This window comes from Aulostomus chinensis, chromosome 22 (genome assembly GCF_037954235.1).
Source record: "Aulostomus chinensis isolate RoL2024-O1b breed Wild chromosome 22, RoL_Achi_v1.0, whole genome shotgun sequence".
Lineage (NCBI taxonomy): Eukaryota > Metazoa > Chordata > Actinopteri > Syngnathiformes > Aulostomidae > Aulostomus > Aulostomus chinensis.
This window is the reverse complement of record NC_141341.1, coordinates 837501-855559: the sequence shown is the minus strand read 5'-3', so window position 1 is coordinate 855559 and position 18059 is coordinate 837501. Positions and strand designations below refer to the sequence as shown.

Genomic DNA, 18059 nt, shown 5'->3' with positions numbered 1-18059 from the left:
TCGAAGTTTAGGTATTAGATTTGGTATTCGCCAAGGACAAACTGGAAGCGGAACAAAGGTCCAGGTGGTTGTGATCTCATGGTGGCGGCGCACAACAACTAGGGATTTAGTTCTAGCTTCTGCTTAAACTTGTGAAGGACTCAACTTGTATGTTTGTCTGCACCTCAAATTCTCTTTTTGGCAACTAATAAAGTATTTCGAGTTGAAGTTCTTTAGCTGATGGTCCAGTGACATCATCGTGCGAGGTGGTATTTGTAGTACTTCGCTCCAGCAGTGCAGCGGTGGAAGCTGAAAAGTCCGATTGTTTCGGCTGCTCTCCAGCCAAGTGTCGGTGAACGCGTTCGGTTCATTTCAGTTTCTAGTGTTTTCCAGATCAAATACTGCACGCTGGCGTTAAAGCACCTCTGGAGTTTGTTGCGTTCATCCGGTTTGGTATCAGGGCTGCGACGGCGCTGTGATGAAGACCAGCAGTCTTCCTCTCTGATGGCTTCATGTGTTTAAGCTAATGGTATGAGAACATTCATAATCTCTGTTGAAACGCACTTTTCCCTCACTGCCCAGACGTTTTATCAGAGGAGGTTCTTAGACCCGTTGCAATGTAGTCAGCTGTTGACTGTTGAAGTGGTGAGTGCCGGTGGCGGTGGCGGTGGCGGCGTCTGGAAGCTCTCGACCGGTTTCTGGTGAGCGGCGAGGTTTTCGGTTGGCGCCTGCCTCCTCCACTCATCTGCATCTTATCTGAATTTCCTGTTGGCATCATTCCTGGGTTAATGGGGAACTGCTCGGCACTGCCACAGCTGTTTTGCCTTTAGTGCCTGGCAGGAACGGCGCTCGTACAGCGAGCGGAGGGAGGGGAGGAAAAATGTTTAAAAAAGAGGGGAGAAAAAAATCTGCAAGTCATGTGGTGCAAAAATACAGTACAAACAACGTGTGATCCCCTGAGGAGGAGGGGGAGGAGTTAAACAGCCGCCCGCTCTCAGCTTCACCCCCCTTCCCCACACACACACACACACACACTCAGCACCACACCCCCTTCCCCAGACTGAGCATGTGCGGTGATAGTCATGAGCCCCCCTGCTCTGCTGTGCCGGTCCTAATTGGTTGGTAACAGGCTCTTGCAGCGCCGTGTTGCAACAGGTGGACTTCAACCAGCCGCATTAAGTGTGTTTATGCATTGGCAGCTCCGTTAGAGGCGGTTTGTTGGCTCATTAGCAGACCTGAGCTGGAGTTTGACCCCCCCGCTCTGAACACTAAAACCACGGCAAACCTACAGAGTTTGTGGTGCTGAGGTGCGTTACAGTTGACAGCTGTGGTGATACCACGGTGGCACAGAACACATGAGCTGCTGGGAGTTTAGGAGTCCAAGCCCCCACAATGATCCGTTTATGCCCCAAACAACTACGAGACCCCTCGGGTAAAACAGACCGCTGCACCCTTCCTCCGTCTGGCTCCGTCTCTGCTGCATCAAACGCTGCACTAACGTCCTCCTGCTGGTGTGTGTGTGTGTGTGTGTGTGTGTGTGTGTGTGTGTGTGTGTGTGTGTGTGTTCTGAGTATGGTTCCAGGTGTTAAACACTCTGAGACTTACTTGTCGTCGTCCTTCTTCACTCCACTGCAGGCCGTTTTCAAAGCACGTGGTGGTGGTGCTGAGGAACGTCTCCCTCCCTTCAGGCGCTGGTCGTTCCCTTCGTGTGTGAGAGGCGGCGGGGCTGCGACTGTCGCTCGCTCACCTTCAATTAGTCTGCTGGGTATCGATTTATTGTTTCATCAGTGAAAAGTCAGAACCGCACCATGCTGGTATCAGCACCGGCATGCCGATGACACTAGACCAGACCCATGCAGTTAAACAAAGTACTGCTGCAATACTGGGTAGAACTTCTCAGTACTAGATATAAATTCTTACCACCTGGAGGGCTGCACAGTTAATCAGAACTGATCTCAATGAGTCCTACTGCAGTTTTCAAAATACAGGAAGGAGCAGTATTTGTTGAAGGCTAATTGGGTGTCAAAATGCTGTTTCAGATGAAGTGTTGTGGCACTGCAGAGACACCCTGCCTACACACCCGTCTACTTCTGCCTCCTCAGGAAAAAAATCCTCAGCCCGATTCCACCTGAAACGGCTCCTTTAGTGTATTAATGGGGTTTTCAGTGGAAACGAAAGTAATTACGCCAAAGCAAATGTTCCCTCTGATGTTAGATATGTATCCTAGTCCAAAAAATCCATAGATGATAGAAAATAAACTGCCATTGTTTGTAACTGTTGTAAAGAAAGCGCAGAACCACTTTAAAGCAGTATTTTCCTCTGTTAATGATAAAAATATTTACATTTTTGTGTTTTCTATCTTCTGCTTCATGAAGCTACCGTCTTTCATCAGCAGCTGAGAATTAAACAGTGGTGTTTGCTCACCTGTGGAGAGGAAGGGTTGACTTCTGTTTCATTCACGCGATTATCAGAACGCGCTTGAGTCTAGAGGAGGGTTAAAAATGTCTACATACCGATATTTTATCGATGTACATTTGTAGGAAAGATTATCGATACATAAATCCCAGTATCGATCTTTTAAAATGCATCAGATTTTACCCCTTTATTTTTTTGTTTTGTTTGCCCCTTTAGTCTGGCGTGATTTAGTGCTTAGTGCAACGTTACTGCAGTCAGATGATCAGACCTCACCAGATCCAGGCCATGTGCCTCCGATCAGAGAACAGCAAGATGGCGGAAGCGCAACTTTAATAGCCGGCAAATTTAAGAGCCGGTGTCTGGCAGCACTTCGGCTTTAAGAAGCGAGAAAACTGCACTCGACTTGACAAAAATAACGCTGTGTGCAAAATGTGCAAAGTAGAAGTAAAGTACAACAGAAATACTACTAATCTCTGGAGCCATGTGACGAGGCATCACCCAGAGGACACTCAGCAACCAGGAAACTACAAGTCCCTGCAACAACCCTCGCTGGAGACAGCATTTGGGACCAAGTTTCCGTCCATGCCTCCACGTGCAGAGAACATCACTTTGGCTCTGGCAGTTTTGATCTGCAAGGACCTCAGACCATCCTGTGAGGTAGAAAATGTAGGCTTCAGACCCCCGTCCACACTGGAACCACGCTATGTGCTACTGACACGGAAACAACTGAGTCAAGTCACAATCTCAAAGATGTTCAGAGAAGTTAAAAACAACGTCGCAACTGCACTGAAATCAGCAGAGAGAGTTGCCATCGCTGGTGACAGCTGGACAAGCAGAGCTACGATTCCTGCTTGACCATCGCCTCTCAGTCCACTGACAGTCACTGGTCCCTCATGTCCCACGTTGACAAACGCGGGCGATTGAAGCTCACCACACCGCGAGTCCTCCTGCTGAGCTGCTGACGGTTTGTGGAAGTCTAAGTTGCCCTTTTGTTTTGAATGACGGTCGTATATTTAAATAAAAAGTGCATGATGTTGTATAACTATTGTTTAATGCTCAGTTCTCAATGTAAATATTAATATTTAATGATGCAGCAGGGTAGAGGGTTACTTTTACTATTGAATTTACAGCATCAGTCCTTTGAGAAGCTCTTCCATTACCAAAGCAAAATTGGTATTGTAACTAAAATATTGGATCGAATCGTATCGGAAATCGCATCGACTTGGAACCTAGTGTATCGGAATCGTATCGTATCGGGAGGTCAGTGGTGATACCCAGCTCTACTTGAGTCGTGGTTAATTTAATCTTTTTCATAGATTTAACAGAAAACTCACTAAATGGGGATGTAAGATGAGCTGGAAGGTTATGGGGCAATGAAATGACCTGGACTGGAATGATCACAATGAGCTTCTGTACTTGTCACACGAGTGAACATCCCAAAGGAGGCGAGATGAACCTCTGACTTTGCTGCACGTCGTCGTCATGACTGCAGAAGCGATGACACTCGTCCGGCTTCATATAGTTTCTCCTCTTTCTGTAGAACCGCTGCGATTCTCAAACCGATATTGTCTGACTGAGATTGCGATAGTGGTTTTATTAGTCGTCTGACACAATGCGACTGCAAATAAGCGGCCGTGATTGTTGTGGCGGTGGCGTCTGAAGGGCCTTCGGAGAGCGAGCTGGCGCGCTGCCTGAATACAGTCAATGAAATCTTCCTCCATGTTTCCCTCTCTGGTGTGTTTGCAGCGCCGCCGCAGCCCTGGCTTCTGTTTTTATTACTTTCTCAGCAGGTGGGGAAGACGCTTTTCTCTCTCTCGGTTTCTATTCAGCTGCTGGTCTTTGTCCCGTCCTGTTATTAGCTGGGTCGAGCACCGGTCATCCTGACATATTGAGTCCTCAGCAACATGAGATTTCTGGTATCCTGCTCCAATAACTGCTGTCCAGGCCACTAATGAAACCTGCTCCGCCTTTGTTACTCAGCGGCGTTCGTTGCTGTGGAGGAAGAAGACGCAGATTGAGCTGTGCAGAAGCTCCTTCACATCGCTGATGTTTCCCCTCGTTTCATGGCGGGACTGTCAGGAGAACGTGAACGTTTGGGTGCTGGACGACGTGACGCTTGCGTTGCGGTTAAGAATCCAGTAGCTACAGATTTGAGCTAAGTCAGCTTTTTTTGAAAAAATTCTAAAGTTCTTTATTGAACATTCATAGTTTGGGATAGTTTCATTTTTTTCTAGATATTTTTGCACCTTGCAAAAATTCGGTATCGACTGCTCGCCACGAATCCAGATATTTACCGGTTGCTCTCTCCTGCGTAACGTGATGTTCAGGAGGGGAGCACATCTCAGTGTCTCCCTGTCTCAGACTTTATTATCCCAATTTTTGTGTTAGTTTTCTGATCACTGATTTTACAGCACACATCTGTTGCTCCGCCCACCTTGCCACGCCATTGATCCTGGCTAGCGTTGGTTTTTGTGGAAACAGGTGGCGCTTTCCAACGCCGCGGTCCTGTTGTTGGCCTGCTGGCTAACGAGTGAGCAGCGGGCGTCAGCACCGACGTCGCAGTGAGTTAAAATGGAGTGAACATCTCTGATCATGTGACCGACCCAAGGCCCTCCCTTTAAACACTTCTACCCTGTTGGTTGTTGCTCCTCATCAGTTCTTCATGTTGCCTGCAACATAGAAACTGGACCAACTCAACCAAGTTGAGACTGTCTTCTGTCTCTTGGCCTCCAACAAATGTTCTTGGAGCAGTTGCTCAGACAGGAAGTGCCAACTTTGAATTTTTTTTTTTTGAAAGATTGAAGTTTATTTCAATACTGAGTATTTTTGTTCACCGACCTTGTTGAACCAGAGGTACCCTCTCAACCTGCAGGAAGCACTGCATTTGTAGAAAGTTCTCTTTATTTTAGGGATAAAAGGGAATCTCTCCTGATTCGTGCGTCCACCTGGAGGCTTTCTGCAGTTCTCAGGTGTCCCGTCACCTTCACGCGTGTCTTGGTGAGAAATTCATCTGAAGGTGAGTTGGAAGACACTCATTTTGTGTGTCTCATCACCTGCTGTAGACAGGAGGAACATCTAGTTGGAACGGTAGCCCGTTGGCTCAGGCATAGCCTGGACCGTAACAGCCCGTATCTTCCACCTCTGCGGTCCGTCGGGTCGGAACCTTCCAGTGTTTGTTGGAGCTTTTATGATGAAACAAGAACGTACCTGAAGGTGTCAGCTGAGCTCCAGCTCACCTCCATAGACCCTCGCTGTTGACTTGCTCCTCATCATTTTAATGACCTGATTCATTAAATTTGGGTTTGGACCAAATTAAAGAACCGTCATCCACCCCCCACCCCCCCATTGCTGCCACTTAAGGAAAAAAACAAAGCTAATTAATGAGGGCCTCCTGGCTCATCTGCATGTTGTGTAACCACTAATTAAGATATGCAGAAATATCCAGATGAGCGTCTCAGCCTAAATTAACTGTATGCGACTCATCGGTGCAGCGGTTCGGACCGGACCAGCCTGCATTCGCACCAACCTGAGCCTTCCTGCGTCAGGCTGACCCAGACAGGAAGTCCAGGATGGACAGAAGAGCATCGCAGCAAGTTTGAATGGCGGCTGCCACGATGGTGGGAGGGGACAGCAGGACCACACGTGTGATGCAAACAGACTGCAAGACCTGCAACATACAGGGCGAGACATGTGACCCACTTAGGCCACAGCTGGAGACGTGAGGACCAGCTGCTTGTGTGTGTAGCTGTGTTGATTATTGGGAATGACTCGCTTTGATAAAGGTTAACTAGACCTTAACAAGATTTATCGAGGCATTTTCAAGTAATCAAGACAGGAATTGCTTGACAACACGTCAGGGACATTTATTGGCGTGTGGGTGACTTGAAAGAATGTCAGAGTTAAAGTTAGAGGAGCACAGCTCCGCTTAGCCCTGCTGTAGCTAGCAGCTCCTGCAGGTAGCCACGTGCCAGCAGACATGATGGGCGAGGAAATTAGAATCAGAAGAGTTTGGAGACTTGCACCTTCCATGTACAACTGAGGAGTATTCCCTGCAAATATTACACATCATGGAGTACAAACGAACGATTAGCGGACAGCAAGTCAGGAATATTAAAGCTTTGCTGCATTATTTTGAAGGCCAGACCCCTGCTTTGGTAGAAGTAGGATGTTGACATTTTGTGTGTAAAAACAAGCTTTTATGATATTTACATACTGAAAAACACCCCGACATTACAAATATTAGAAATGTTTTTTTTAATTTTCTGAAACTTTAGAAAAGCCCATAAATTTACTTTGTCTCTCATCTATGATGAAGAAACAATGAGCAAATCACACCAATATATCTGTGAAGGACTGATGCTGTTCCGACGCTCTGACGTGTCCCCCCCATGCAGAGTAACACGCTGCATCGTTCAGACGTGCAACCATGATGGCAGGCGTGTGTGGCGCTAAGTATTTTAGTTATTATTAACGTTCTCCCCACGTAGACGACTGACCAGGAAACCATCAAGACAAAGAATCCAACTCAATCTGATCAACTGCTGTCCCTCATGACAGCAGCTGTATATGCATTACTGCAGTACCAGTACTGTAGTAATGTTGTCCTAGTACCAGAGCAACGTAGTACTAGTGGGACAGGTGACGTGGGAATGTTCCTTCACTTTAGCAGAACTGACCCCTTTTTAAGTACATGAAATTCACATTGCTTCAGCAGATGCGTACACACACACACACACACACACACACACACACACACACACACACACACACACAGTGGAGCTGTTCAGTATCACTGTGGTGACGTCAGGCCTGAGGGGATCCAGACTCTCTGGAAAAGACCTGTTGTCTCTTCCTCCGTCTCTCTCTCCTGGTGCGCCGCTGTCCTCTAGTGATCTCTCCCTCTCACTCACACACACACACACACATACACACACACACTCTCACACACACATCCGGGGGAATACACTGCTGGTGAGTCCTTCTTAAAGGAGCTCCATCCCAGAACAGGATGCAGGTGAACACCAGGTCTGTGTTCCCGTAGGTCGACTCGTGGCCACCTTGACTCTTGACACGCTGACTGGTCGCTGGAAGCTCTTAAGCTTCCTGAAGTATGAAAACTTTCAGAATAAAAGTGTGTCTGTCAGAACTATCAAGCAAAGGCAGGGGCGGAGCCAGGTGCATGGAAGAACCCCCCCCCCCCACATCCTGGGCTAGATGGGTCGTAGCGCCACCTGGTGGCAACAGGAAATGACACGTTTATTGTACGCACTAATGTCCTCATCCTAGTGGACCAGATCCTCTCAGACGAGGTCAGAACCTCCTTCAGAACCTGGTGATGGGTCGCTGGAAAGACTGAGAGGTTACCGTGGCGAGGAGGCGGCCATGTTGGATGTCTGACCATAGAACAGGAAGCTGAAGTAACTGGAGTCACATGATCAGGTCTTTAATGAAGACGTGTACAAGCCATAGCGCCACCTGGTGGTTCCAGGGAGTCAGACTGATGGAACGAACATCACACATGGACGTGTGTGTTCTCTAGCGCCTCCTAGAGGAGGCAGCAGTAGTCTGCTCCTACATAGAATCCTGATATGATCAGGTTTCACCTCCCTCTCTCTCTGCTGAACACACACTCACACACACACATACACACACACACACACACACACTCATTCTTAAAGGAACAGTGTTAAGATCTGAGGCAGCGGTGGAGTGATGACAGCATCACATCTGGCCCAGCGGCGGACTGAACCACGCAGCGTCACGGAGGTGGTCATCAAGACTTTAAGTGACTCCAGGTTTTGTCAGTGGAGTACGAGTGTGTTCACATAAAAGCAGCGGCGTTGATGGAGAAGCCCGGGGCCGCATACCTCACCTAAGAAGAACAAACCACAGTCCTCAACAAATATGAGGAGAGTCAATACATCATCAGGCTAAAGCAACACAGCTGCCGCCGCTGCAGTCGGACTGGCCGGAGAATCGCTGACGGCGTGAATGTCAAAGTTATCAATAACAAAACATATCACTGGAAACACACGAACCTCTGTGCGTGTGTGTGTGTATTAAAAACCCTAAAAGTAACTGATGTACTTCTACTGGTTGTCATCACTGTAAATATGCACTTCTTCTCTGGCTGGTAGCCACGCCCCCCTCAGCTCAGCGTCACCCCATGAAACTCATCACAGGTTCGACATCAGGACTGGATTGGACCGGTAGAACCAGAACCATTAGTCCCTCCTGGCAGCTTCATTCACTCTGACCTGGGACATCCACACGGTTGAGGTCTTGTTGTCAGGGCAACGGCATGATTTTTTTTAATCGTCTCTCGTATCGCGGTTGGTGCAGCGTCACAGGCAGCAGTTTGAAAGTCACCAGCAATCAAGGTCACAGTTGAAGGAGTTTAGACTTGAAGTGTGGCGGCGAATCCTCCAAAATCCCCCCGCCGTCTGCTCGCGGTGCCGCCGCTCGGCTGAAAGACTCGATTCCTTTCTTACTTTCCTTGCTTCTGTTTTTCTGATCACTTTCTCTCTCTGTGTCTCTTGCTCTCTTTGTCACTTCCACCTTTCTTTCCTGGCACGTTGCCACGGTAACCGCCGTCTTTTTGGGCCAAGTTGTATTGGTGCAGTTTTCAGGCCCATACTGGGTTCCATCTCCCTCACACACACACACTGAAAACTGCCATCAACACCTCCATCTTCCCTGTTTGACTGTGTAAACCTGTCATGCCTTCACACCTGCCGCCGCTCGCTCACACCCCAACAATCAGCTTCCTGTTCCGTGTCACAGATTTGTTGTTCTCCGCTTCATCGCCTTCCAGGCTCGGCAGGCCAGAGTGCTGCTGGCGGGAGGATCACCCACCCGGGACGATCTCAGCCAGAGTGAGACGTGAAACCAAGGAGGACGCACAGCACCTGGAGGGGGTGGGGTCTCAGAAGAGCCACTCCCTCTCTAATGAAGCCCCTCCCCTTTGAGGAAGTCCAGTGAGTAGAAGCTTTTAATGTTTTGGACGATCCAAGCGATGTGTTGTATTCGTGGCTGATGTTGAATTTATTGAAGTGCCGACATGCAGGATTGTTGCAGCTTTGTAGTTTTAACGTTGGTGTCAATATGGCCGGGATCATGTGATACCCCAGGTGACAGGGGTCTTCAGCTCGCTGAGATGTTTCTCCTCCTTCAGTACTTCTTTGTGACTCCAGAATGCAGGAAGATTCACTTCCCGGCACACAGATAAGTTTCAGTAGGGTTCAGTTCCTGGGGGTTGGGGGTCAAACCAAAACGCTGAATCACATCAGGGAGCCCTGAAGACCCGCAGCGATGGTGGAGCCGCCCTAGAGACCACAGAGAGAAAAATACCTTCAGACAGAACTTGTTCCCACCATTGAGATTTGTCGTGCTGATGGTCTAAGAGACGGAGATAAAGCAGCTGGTATCGATTTTAAACCCCATCACAGTGTTTTGTGGTAGTTTTTGCAGTAACAATATAAACGGCATTCTAAAAACCGCACCCTTTAGTGGCTGAGAACCTGAATACTGGCTGTTACTGAGCGCTGAAGGAGAGGCTCTGTGACAGGACACTCATCTACACCGAGCTAAAGAATCCCGTCTGTCCGTGCCCTGGCCCCGCCCCTCGTCAAAGGCTGATGAAATTTGGCTTCAGTTTTCGTGTCGTCCTGCAGACAAACCTCATCATAGTAGCAATGTAGTAGAATTACGAGAGAGACAGAGGGAGAGAGAGAGACAGAGGGAGAGAGAGAGACAGAGAGAGACTAAGTGGAAACGATGGATGAAGATTTCTGGATAAATGAAGGCCAAACACCTTTCCTGCTCAGGAGGAGGCTCCAGGAAAAAGTCAGCGTGACACTTAAAAAGATGTGACATTTCATTTCCAAAACTCCAAACAGGGTCCAGCTTTCTGCTGGTTGGCCTTTCTAGAGTTGTAGATGGTGAGAGGAAGAGCGGAGGTGACGAGAGAGGACAACCCTGTCGAGAGGGAAGAATGGAACGATCCAAGAGCAGAGAAGAGAAGGAATACTGCAGGGAAAGAGATGCATACTTCAACACAGCCAGAGGCATGATGGATGGCGGAAAGAAGAGACTGTGCGATGGTTTTTGAATCAGGTAGAGAGAGAGAGAGCGTGTGTGTGTGTGTGTGTGTGTGTGTTTGCCGGGGAAACAGCGTCGATCCAGCTGGAACCAACATCCTCGGTTCACCAGGTTCATGCCGTAACAGTTTAAACATGGCAGCATCCACAGCCTCCGGTGCCCCTGTGGCATTTCTCTGAAGCCACTTTGTAGTCGGAGCCGCCACGTGGGCTGCCGCTACGCCGGGCGAGTCTGGACAACACACACTTGTGGATCTTTTCAACCGAGTCAGTGCTCTCTGTGTGAAAAGGCCCCGTGCTTCTTATTGGCTGGATGTGTTTTTCCCACAAACAAGACAGAAACGCTCGCTGGCGACTGACGCTAAAAGAATTCAGGCTGTTTTTCCTTGTGGCGCCTGAAAATGGAGGCGTGTTTGCTCAGGTGACCTGCTGAGGCGGCATCACAACTGCTTCTCTCTAATTAGAAGGTTCAGATGCTGGTCCACGTTCTCCACAGAGGAGCTGATGATCAGCTGTGATGTCATCAGCGCTCCACTGGCGAGCGACTCCTAGCAACGCTCCCGTACACGACCCTCTGTCATCAAGCTGTTTGTTAGTGGTCTCATGGAGAATTACTACACCACCCAAAATCCTGAAGGGTATCAGCGCCATCTCTAAGTGGTGGAGCACACTGTTACCATGGAGATGTTTACAGAACTTGCCACCATCCGCCAGTCAAGCTCCCACCATCGCCATAAATGACATCAGTGAGCTGGCAACTGCAAAGTGGTCTGTTGGTCATAAACCTACGAATGTCAAACGACAGCCGGCCAGAAATATGGTTTGCAGTGGCTTATGGGAGGAGTAGTTCTTCAGCTCATGGTAGCTCTGCGCACAGACTCTGGGTGGTCACCGCTGATGGTCATCGAAGGTCCTCACGTTTATTCTGACGATCATCTCCTTCACCCTCAGCTGCAGGAACCGTTCAAACGTCAAAGGGTTCAGCTCTCGAGGGAACTTTACTGTCATCATTTCCACTCTTTCAAACATTTATGATTTCTTTAGGTTTTTGTTTAACCAAGTGAACATTGGAGGATTTTAGAATTGTAGTCTTTTTATTGTGGTGTTATGGTTGCGTCCTTCCCTCTCCAGGCCTGGAATTTGACACCATCAAATCTCCTCCAACGTCCTCTGACAGTTCGAACTCTTGGTAGCTCAGCGCTGATGGTCCCAGACTCTCGGACCTCCGGGTTCACAACCTCTTCCACCCAAACGCGATGCGCGTTTATCTGCTCTGTCTTCGTCCTGCTTCTTTGCGTCGGTCTGTTTGCAGCTCTGAATTCGCTGCTGTTCTGCAGGAGCATCTAATCAGTCCAAAAAATGCTTTAATATGCTGGAAGTTTTAACTCCTCAAAGCTTCAGCAACTTGTACTTCACATTTCCATGGCAGCACCAACACCGAATCCTAGTCACCAGTCGGAGGGCTTGCCGGAGTAGAGAACCTGACCATCCTCCGCCAGAATTTACCACCACTTGGCTGCGGTCCAGTCAGCTTCTTCAGCAGGCTGCTGGTCCTCCGCCAGCCTGCAGGTCGGTGCCAGCCCCACCGGGTGCTCGGGAGCCTTTCTTTTCTCAGCCCTTCTGCTTTATTGAATGGGCTGTGTGAAGCTGAAGGGGTGGAGCGCCATGCTAACACTGGCAGGGTGATGGAGTGCAGTCGGGTCAGTCCTGCTAAAAATATTTGCATGGAAGGTGCCACGAAGCAGCCGGGATGAAAGCACATGGCTCATGGCGGGTTGCTCTCCCTGGCCCGCACCTTCATCATTGGCTGGAGAGTTGCTCAGTCACTCCAGCGCTGAGAGACTGTGGTGACCCTCGGCCCCGTGAAAACTGATGCACTCTTGTTTTGAGAGTATTTTTCTCCTGAAAAACCTCCTTGTTGTACACACATCAACAGTCTGCTGCTGTGGCTGTTATTAATTGTGGGAAACAAAGGCAGCTCGATTAATGTTGTGTCACTCGGTGGTGTTGATAAAATTGCCATCTGTTACCTCCAAATGTTGCTGCAGTCGTCTTGAATCTGAGCGTTGCATGAAGCGAGCGGCATCTCTATCAGCGGCGATGGTACGGTGGGATGGGATTTCCACAACCGCTGGTGGAGGTATCGACTACGTGGGAGAGAATGACTCACCCTGAAATCAACACACTCACACACACACCTGTGGAGGAGGTGTGTGGGCAGTGATTGTGGCCAGCCAGATTGCAGCTCACCTCTCTCACTCAGCTGTAGTATTAAACCTCAACTGCAGTACTTCACCACCACGCAGTATTTCTCTCTATATATACGGTTTAGTTTCCCACCAACACACCTGCAGCCGTACCAGCTGAGACCGGCGCTCCGAGTCTCAGCTGTTTGCTTTTGAACTTCTTAGGTTGTTTTTTCTTCCCTCTGCTGTGAAATGTTGTGTAGTTGTGGGTGTTGTGAATGTGTCATCTGAAATCTGTGTTCCCGCCCCCCCTTTGTTCTTCACTAAGTTGCGTCCATATCATGAACTGCCTGAGAAGTGAAGTGAAGGTTTAAGTGCCAGTTTCGACACGACGAGACTGTCTGGGAAAGCTGTTGGAACGCCGCCCGAACACAGGTGACGGTTACTGACGGAGATGACGCGTCTTCAGTCCTCTGTCGATTTCATCGAGGCGAACTTCTAAAAGATGCTTCTCATCACTATTTCTCCTCGTCCTTTTGTCTGTCCAACATTCCAAAACACAAACACTTGTCATGACGCAAAAAAACAGCAAATATATTTGATTACTAGATATTTATGAGGTTTTTGAACCAGCAAATGTTTGAGATTTTTAATTGAAAAAACACTGATGATTAAAATAGTTGCTGATTAATTTAATCGGTGAGTTGTTGCAGCTTTTACTGGAGTGGACTGAAGCAGATGGTTGTCCGTCTCCCCGTCGAAGGAAACAGTCTGACTGGCTGAACTGAGTCAGCGAGGGAGCAGTAAAACCTTGGTTTAAATGGGTTAGGATCTATCAGAGCCCTGAACGGGGCTCAGGTGTGTCGAAACTCTCCCGAGGGTTCGGTTTCACAGAGCCTGGCTCATATTTCTGGTGTTCGGAGGTGGTACGCTGAGATACTTAGCTGATATCAAACACAACTCCCAGCGAAGGCCAATTGGAGATAGACTGCTGGGAAATATTTGAAATTGCTATTCCAAATCTACAAGGTGGAGCGCTGCCACTGTTAGACAGTTTAGGGAGAGCCGCGGTGCGTCAAGCGTTTTAGCTGCTCTCCTGCTGGGATACAATCTGTTATGAGCATCAGTCAAATCACCCTCTCTGTTAGAGGAGAGGAAAACACAGCCGTCAGCCAAGCCAGCAAACTCCCTCAACGTTATGGAGGATTCCCCAACCTGCATTTGCAGTTCGCAGCGCAGCAGCAGGGGGCGGTTACAGAGCAGCCACAGGTCGTTCGAACAGATGAACGTGGAGACGGTAGGATTCATAGAATTCTCAGTAAAGAATCAACGCCATCTTACGTTCCCCTTGACTAGAGGCACTATCTTCCTCCCGTCTGCTTCAGATTCCCTCTCATTCTGCTCTTTCATAGCCTTGATGGCGGAAACATTTGGTTTACAAGTAACGGGGAGAAAGAGAGTGACGATGATTGAGGGTGCAGGGATCTCCGTGACAGCGGGATCAATCACGCTCCTCGGCCTTCACACGCCCCGACCCCACTGAACACCTGCGTGAGATTTAGGTGCAACTCTGGACACAAGACACCTTATCAGGACTGAAAATGAGGGAATAAATCTTCTTCAAGGTTGTTCTGCAGTCGTCCCGAGGTGCAGAACCCGAGGACAACATTCAGAAACAGTTCTGAGAATGTCAGCACACGATCCCGTGGTGCGCGGACGCGTGGCGCCGGCCAATGATCAACCAACTCCACGACACTTTGCCTGAGCAACGTCACACCTGGAGGGTTGTGACATCACACAATCAACCGGTCACATCCGGAGCGGTACTTGTTACTGTCATATTGGATACTACTGAACTATTGCAGTATCTGGAGCTGGTCAATACTGCCATCACCAGTGTATTAGAGTGAAGAGAAGACAAAGTATCTTTAATCAAGTACTGTGGTATCGGCTTCTAACTCGAGTATTTGCATTTTAGGGAAGTTTGTACTTCTTCTTTACTACATTTCAAAGGAGATATTTTGTATGTCACTCCTCTACATTTAGCTGATCCCCTCAGTTACTTTGAAGAGAAAGTTTTAGAAAACAGGATGAAGATGATGATTCACATGTCTGAAGGTCTCCACCATCAACCCCCAAAAACCTGCCATCGACAGCCTGAATGACTCCAGACCGATAGCCCTGACGTCTGTCATCAGGAAGTGTTTTGAGCGATCAGTCTCCCAGCCTCAGAGACTGCCTCCCTCCCTCCCTCACCCCCACCAGTTTGCTTACAGGGCAAACCGGTCCACGGAGGACGCCATCCCTCAAATGCTCCACACAGCGCTGAGCCACCTGGAGACCGGGAAGAGCCATGTGAGGACGCTCTTCGTGGACTTCAGCTCAGCGTTCAACACCATCATCCCGGACATTCCCCACGATAAACTCCTGCAGCTCCGTATCCTCCTTCCCACCTGCAACTGGATCAAAAACTTCCTGTCAAGCCGCCCGCAGTCGGTGAGACTCGGACCCCAACACTCCTCCACACTCTCACTCAGCACCGGATCCCCTCAAGGCTGCGTCCTGGGCCCTCTGCTGTTCGCCCTGTACACCCACGACTGCACTCCGACCCATCCAACCAACCGCATTATCAAATATGCGGACGACACCACCGTGGTTGGACTCATCCGTGGCGAGGACGAGACAGCGTACAGGGCGGAGGTAGAGGAACTGTCTCACTGGTGCTCAGGCAACAACCTGACCCTGAACGTCCATGAGACCAAAGAACTTATGGACTTCAGGAAGAACAGACAGGACCACACCTCCCTCCTCATGAATGGAGAACAGGTGGAAACTGTCACCACCTTCAGGTTCCTGGGCACCCACATCTCCTCCGACCGCTCCTGGACCTACAATGTCAGGGCCCTGGTGAAGAAGGCTCAGCAGCGGCTGCACTTCCTGGCGTCCTCAGGAAGAACAGCCTGGACTCTGAGCTGCTGCTGGGCTCCTACCACTCGTCCGTGGAGAGCGTCCTGACCCACAGTCTGGGAGTGTGGTACGCTGGCTCCACAGCAGAGGATGGGAGGGCGGTGCAGAAGGTCGTAAACACCGCCCAAAAAATCATCGGCTGCCCTCTGCCCACCCTGGAACAGATCTCCTCATCCTACTGCCTCAGGAGAACCAAGGCCATCACAGCCGACCCCACCCCCCGCCCACCCCCTGTTTGACCTGATGCCCCCAGGCAGGCGCTTCAGGTCAATTAAGTCCTGCACCAGCAGACTCACGAACAGTTTTTTCCCCTGGGCAATGAGGACTGCCAACACCACAAACACAGCAAATGCACACACACAACTCTCTGGACCCCCCCCCCCCCCCCCAAACTACCTCATCCTGGACTGCACCTTAATTTGCTCTCTGCACTTTAAATCTCCTTTTGCACCTCTCACTTTTTTTCACTTGCATCTTGCACATTTTTCATCTTTTTTTTCTACATTTTTACTGTTCTCATGTTACTTATTGTGTATTTTTATTTATTGCATCTTTTCTTGTATGTTTTTTTCTGTGGTGCACGGTGGCTCCTTCTGGCTATGTTCACTGTACCCCCCCCCCCCCCCCCCCCCCCCCGTACAGCGACAATTAAGGATTCTGATTCTGACGATTCACGCTTTCACACTTAAACACGAGCTTCAGAGGTCAATGAACACTCCTGTGTACTGGAGTACACAAACATTGTGTAGAATGTGTACTTGTAATACTTGTAAGTTAACTCAATATCAGATACTTCTGTTCTTGTACTTGAGTAGAATGTTGTATAGAGACTTCTACTGTCACAGAATACTATTTTATCTGGGTATTAGTACTACTACTGCCTCAGGTAATGAAAGATGCTGTGATATTAGTTTAACTACTAACAAACAAGCCAGCAACTGACTCACCTGACTTCCTGTCAGAACTTTTCAGAATAAAACCCTCAATGCACAATAACAGGAGCCACATCGCTGCACTGGAGGTCCAGGACCATGGCAGAGCCACATGTTGGTCCATGTCTGAGTGCCACTGTCACTGTGGACGCGGGAATGTGCTGGAAGTCCGTCGTCTGTCGACATCGCGCCCTGTCTCTTTGGCACCGCCCTGGTGATGCGTGCCCGGAACAAGAGCTCACAGAGCAGGAGTGAAGAACCGTCCTCTCAAACAGATCCCAGAGAAAAAAGAATCCTTGTTAGTGTGCGGAGGGCCCGCAGGCTCCGCCCCCTCACAGACTGGACTGCAGAAGTGGCTGATCTCTTTGATCGGTCACTTTCAACACCCGCAATCTCCAACCTGCCTCGCACCTTCTAAGCCTCCAGGTTTTTTTATAGATGCGTGATTACTGCTGTCACTGTGGACACGGCGAAGGTGTGGTGGTTGGGTCGTTTGGTCGTCCCGCAGTCTCATCCCGAGGCTCTGAGGGAGGTCCTGGTGGAGGCTGGGTGGGTGTAATGGTTTGTATCTGCTCTGTATTTCCTCTGGAGCTACATGCTAATTTATCCCAGTCCAGCAGTGCAGACAACAATAACGTGACCACAGCGGAGGTGCAGTGGTGTGGTTCTTAGAACACTGAAGCATTGTGACAACGGAAAGGAACCACAGAGAGATGGAGATGGGGCTGCAGGGCGGAGCCGCCTGGAGGATGGATGGATGGAGGAAAGAGAAGGAGCAGGACTCCCTGAGGACGGAGGTGGTGCAGTGGTGGTGCCTGCCATATTCTTGACTTCAACTCTGATTATTTAGAACTTGTTCATTGTCTTGTTTGGTTCAATGCTGAAATCCCCCCCCCCCCCCCGGCTCAAAACACAAAACAATATCTGTGTAGAAAAAGTTGGACTTGGACCACGGCCGCATCTGCACAGTATTACCCCTGTTGATTCCCCCCTTTGTGAGCTTGATGTCAGAGGGGCTATTTTGCATCGGTGCGGCATGATTTTTCCATGAAAACCTCCTCAAGTGTTGAACCAGCAGAAACAGCCGGACTGGACCGAGTGCTCGTGTGTTTGCCTGAAGGAGACCTCCACCCTGAACACGGTTACACAACTGCACTCAGCACACTTGACAGGCTTAGGTCCATTTAACAGCTCTGAAGTATTGACCTGGCCTCCGCCGTGAAGGTAATCAAGTGTTCTGCTCCAGCGATTCATCCAGTCATCAGACAGAAGGACCAACTGAAGATCAATAATAAATGTATAAAAAAGATTAATAAGTTTCCTTTTAGCAAAAATCCACAATTGCCAAACTCAGCTAAAGGATAATGAATGACCACTGGATGAACACTCTTTGAACATGGCTGAGTCTGAAGTTACCATGCTGAAGTGTTCTTCCATAGAGAAGAGCCTCTATCTTGTCCTCTGCCCTGTGGACGAACCAC

The 18059-nt window shown here is 49.2% G+C and overlaps 1 protein-coding gene across 4 annotated transcripts in view; it reads left to right on the top strand.

The window, feature by feature from the left end:
* LOC147240198 (zinc fingers and homeoboxes protein 2-like) overlaps positions 1–18059 on the top strand; it is a 90189-nt gene that overhangs the window by 15146 nt on the left and 56984 nt on the right. For 2 of the 4 annotated variants that reach the window (XM_086192833.1, XM_086192830.1), the window contains exon 2: positions 9209–9371. The exons of 1 other annotated variant lie outside the window; for it this stretch is intronic. The gene's annotated coding sequence lies outside the window, so the exon portion shown is untranslated. Of the gene's footprint in view, positions 1–9177; positions 9372–18059 lie in introns of all 4 variants that reach the window. One more of the 4 variants, XM_086192831.1, reaches the window with a different exon arrangement.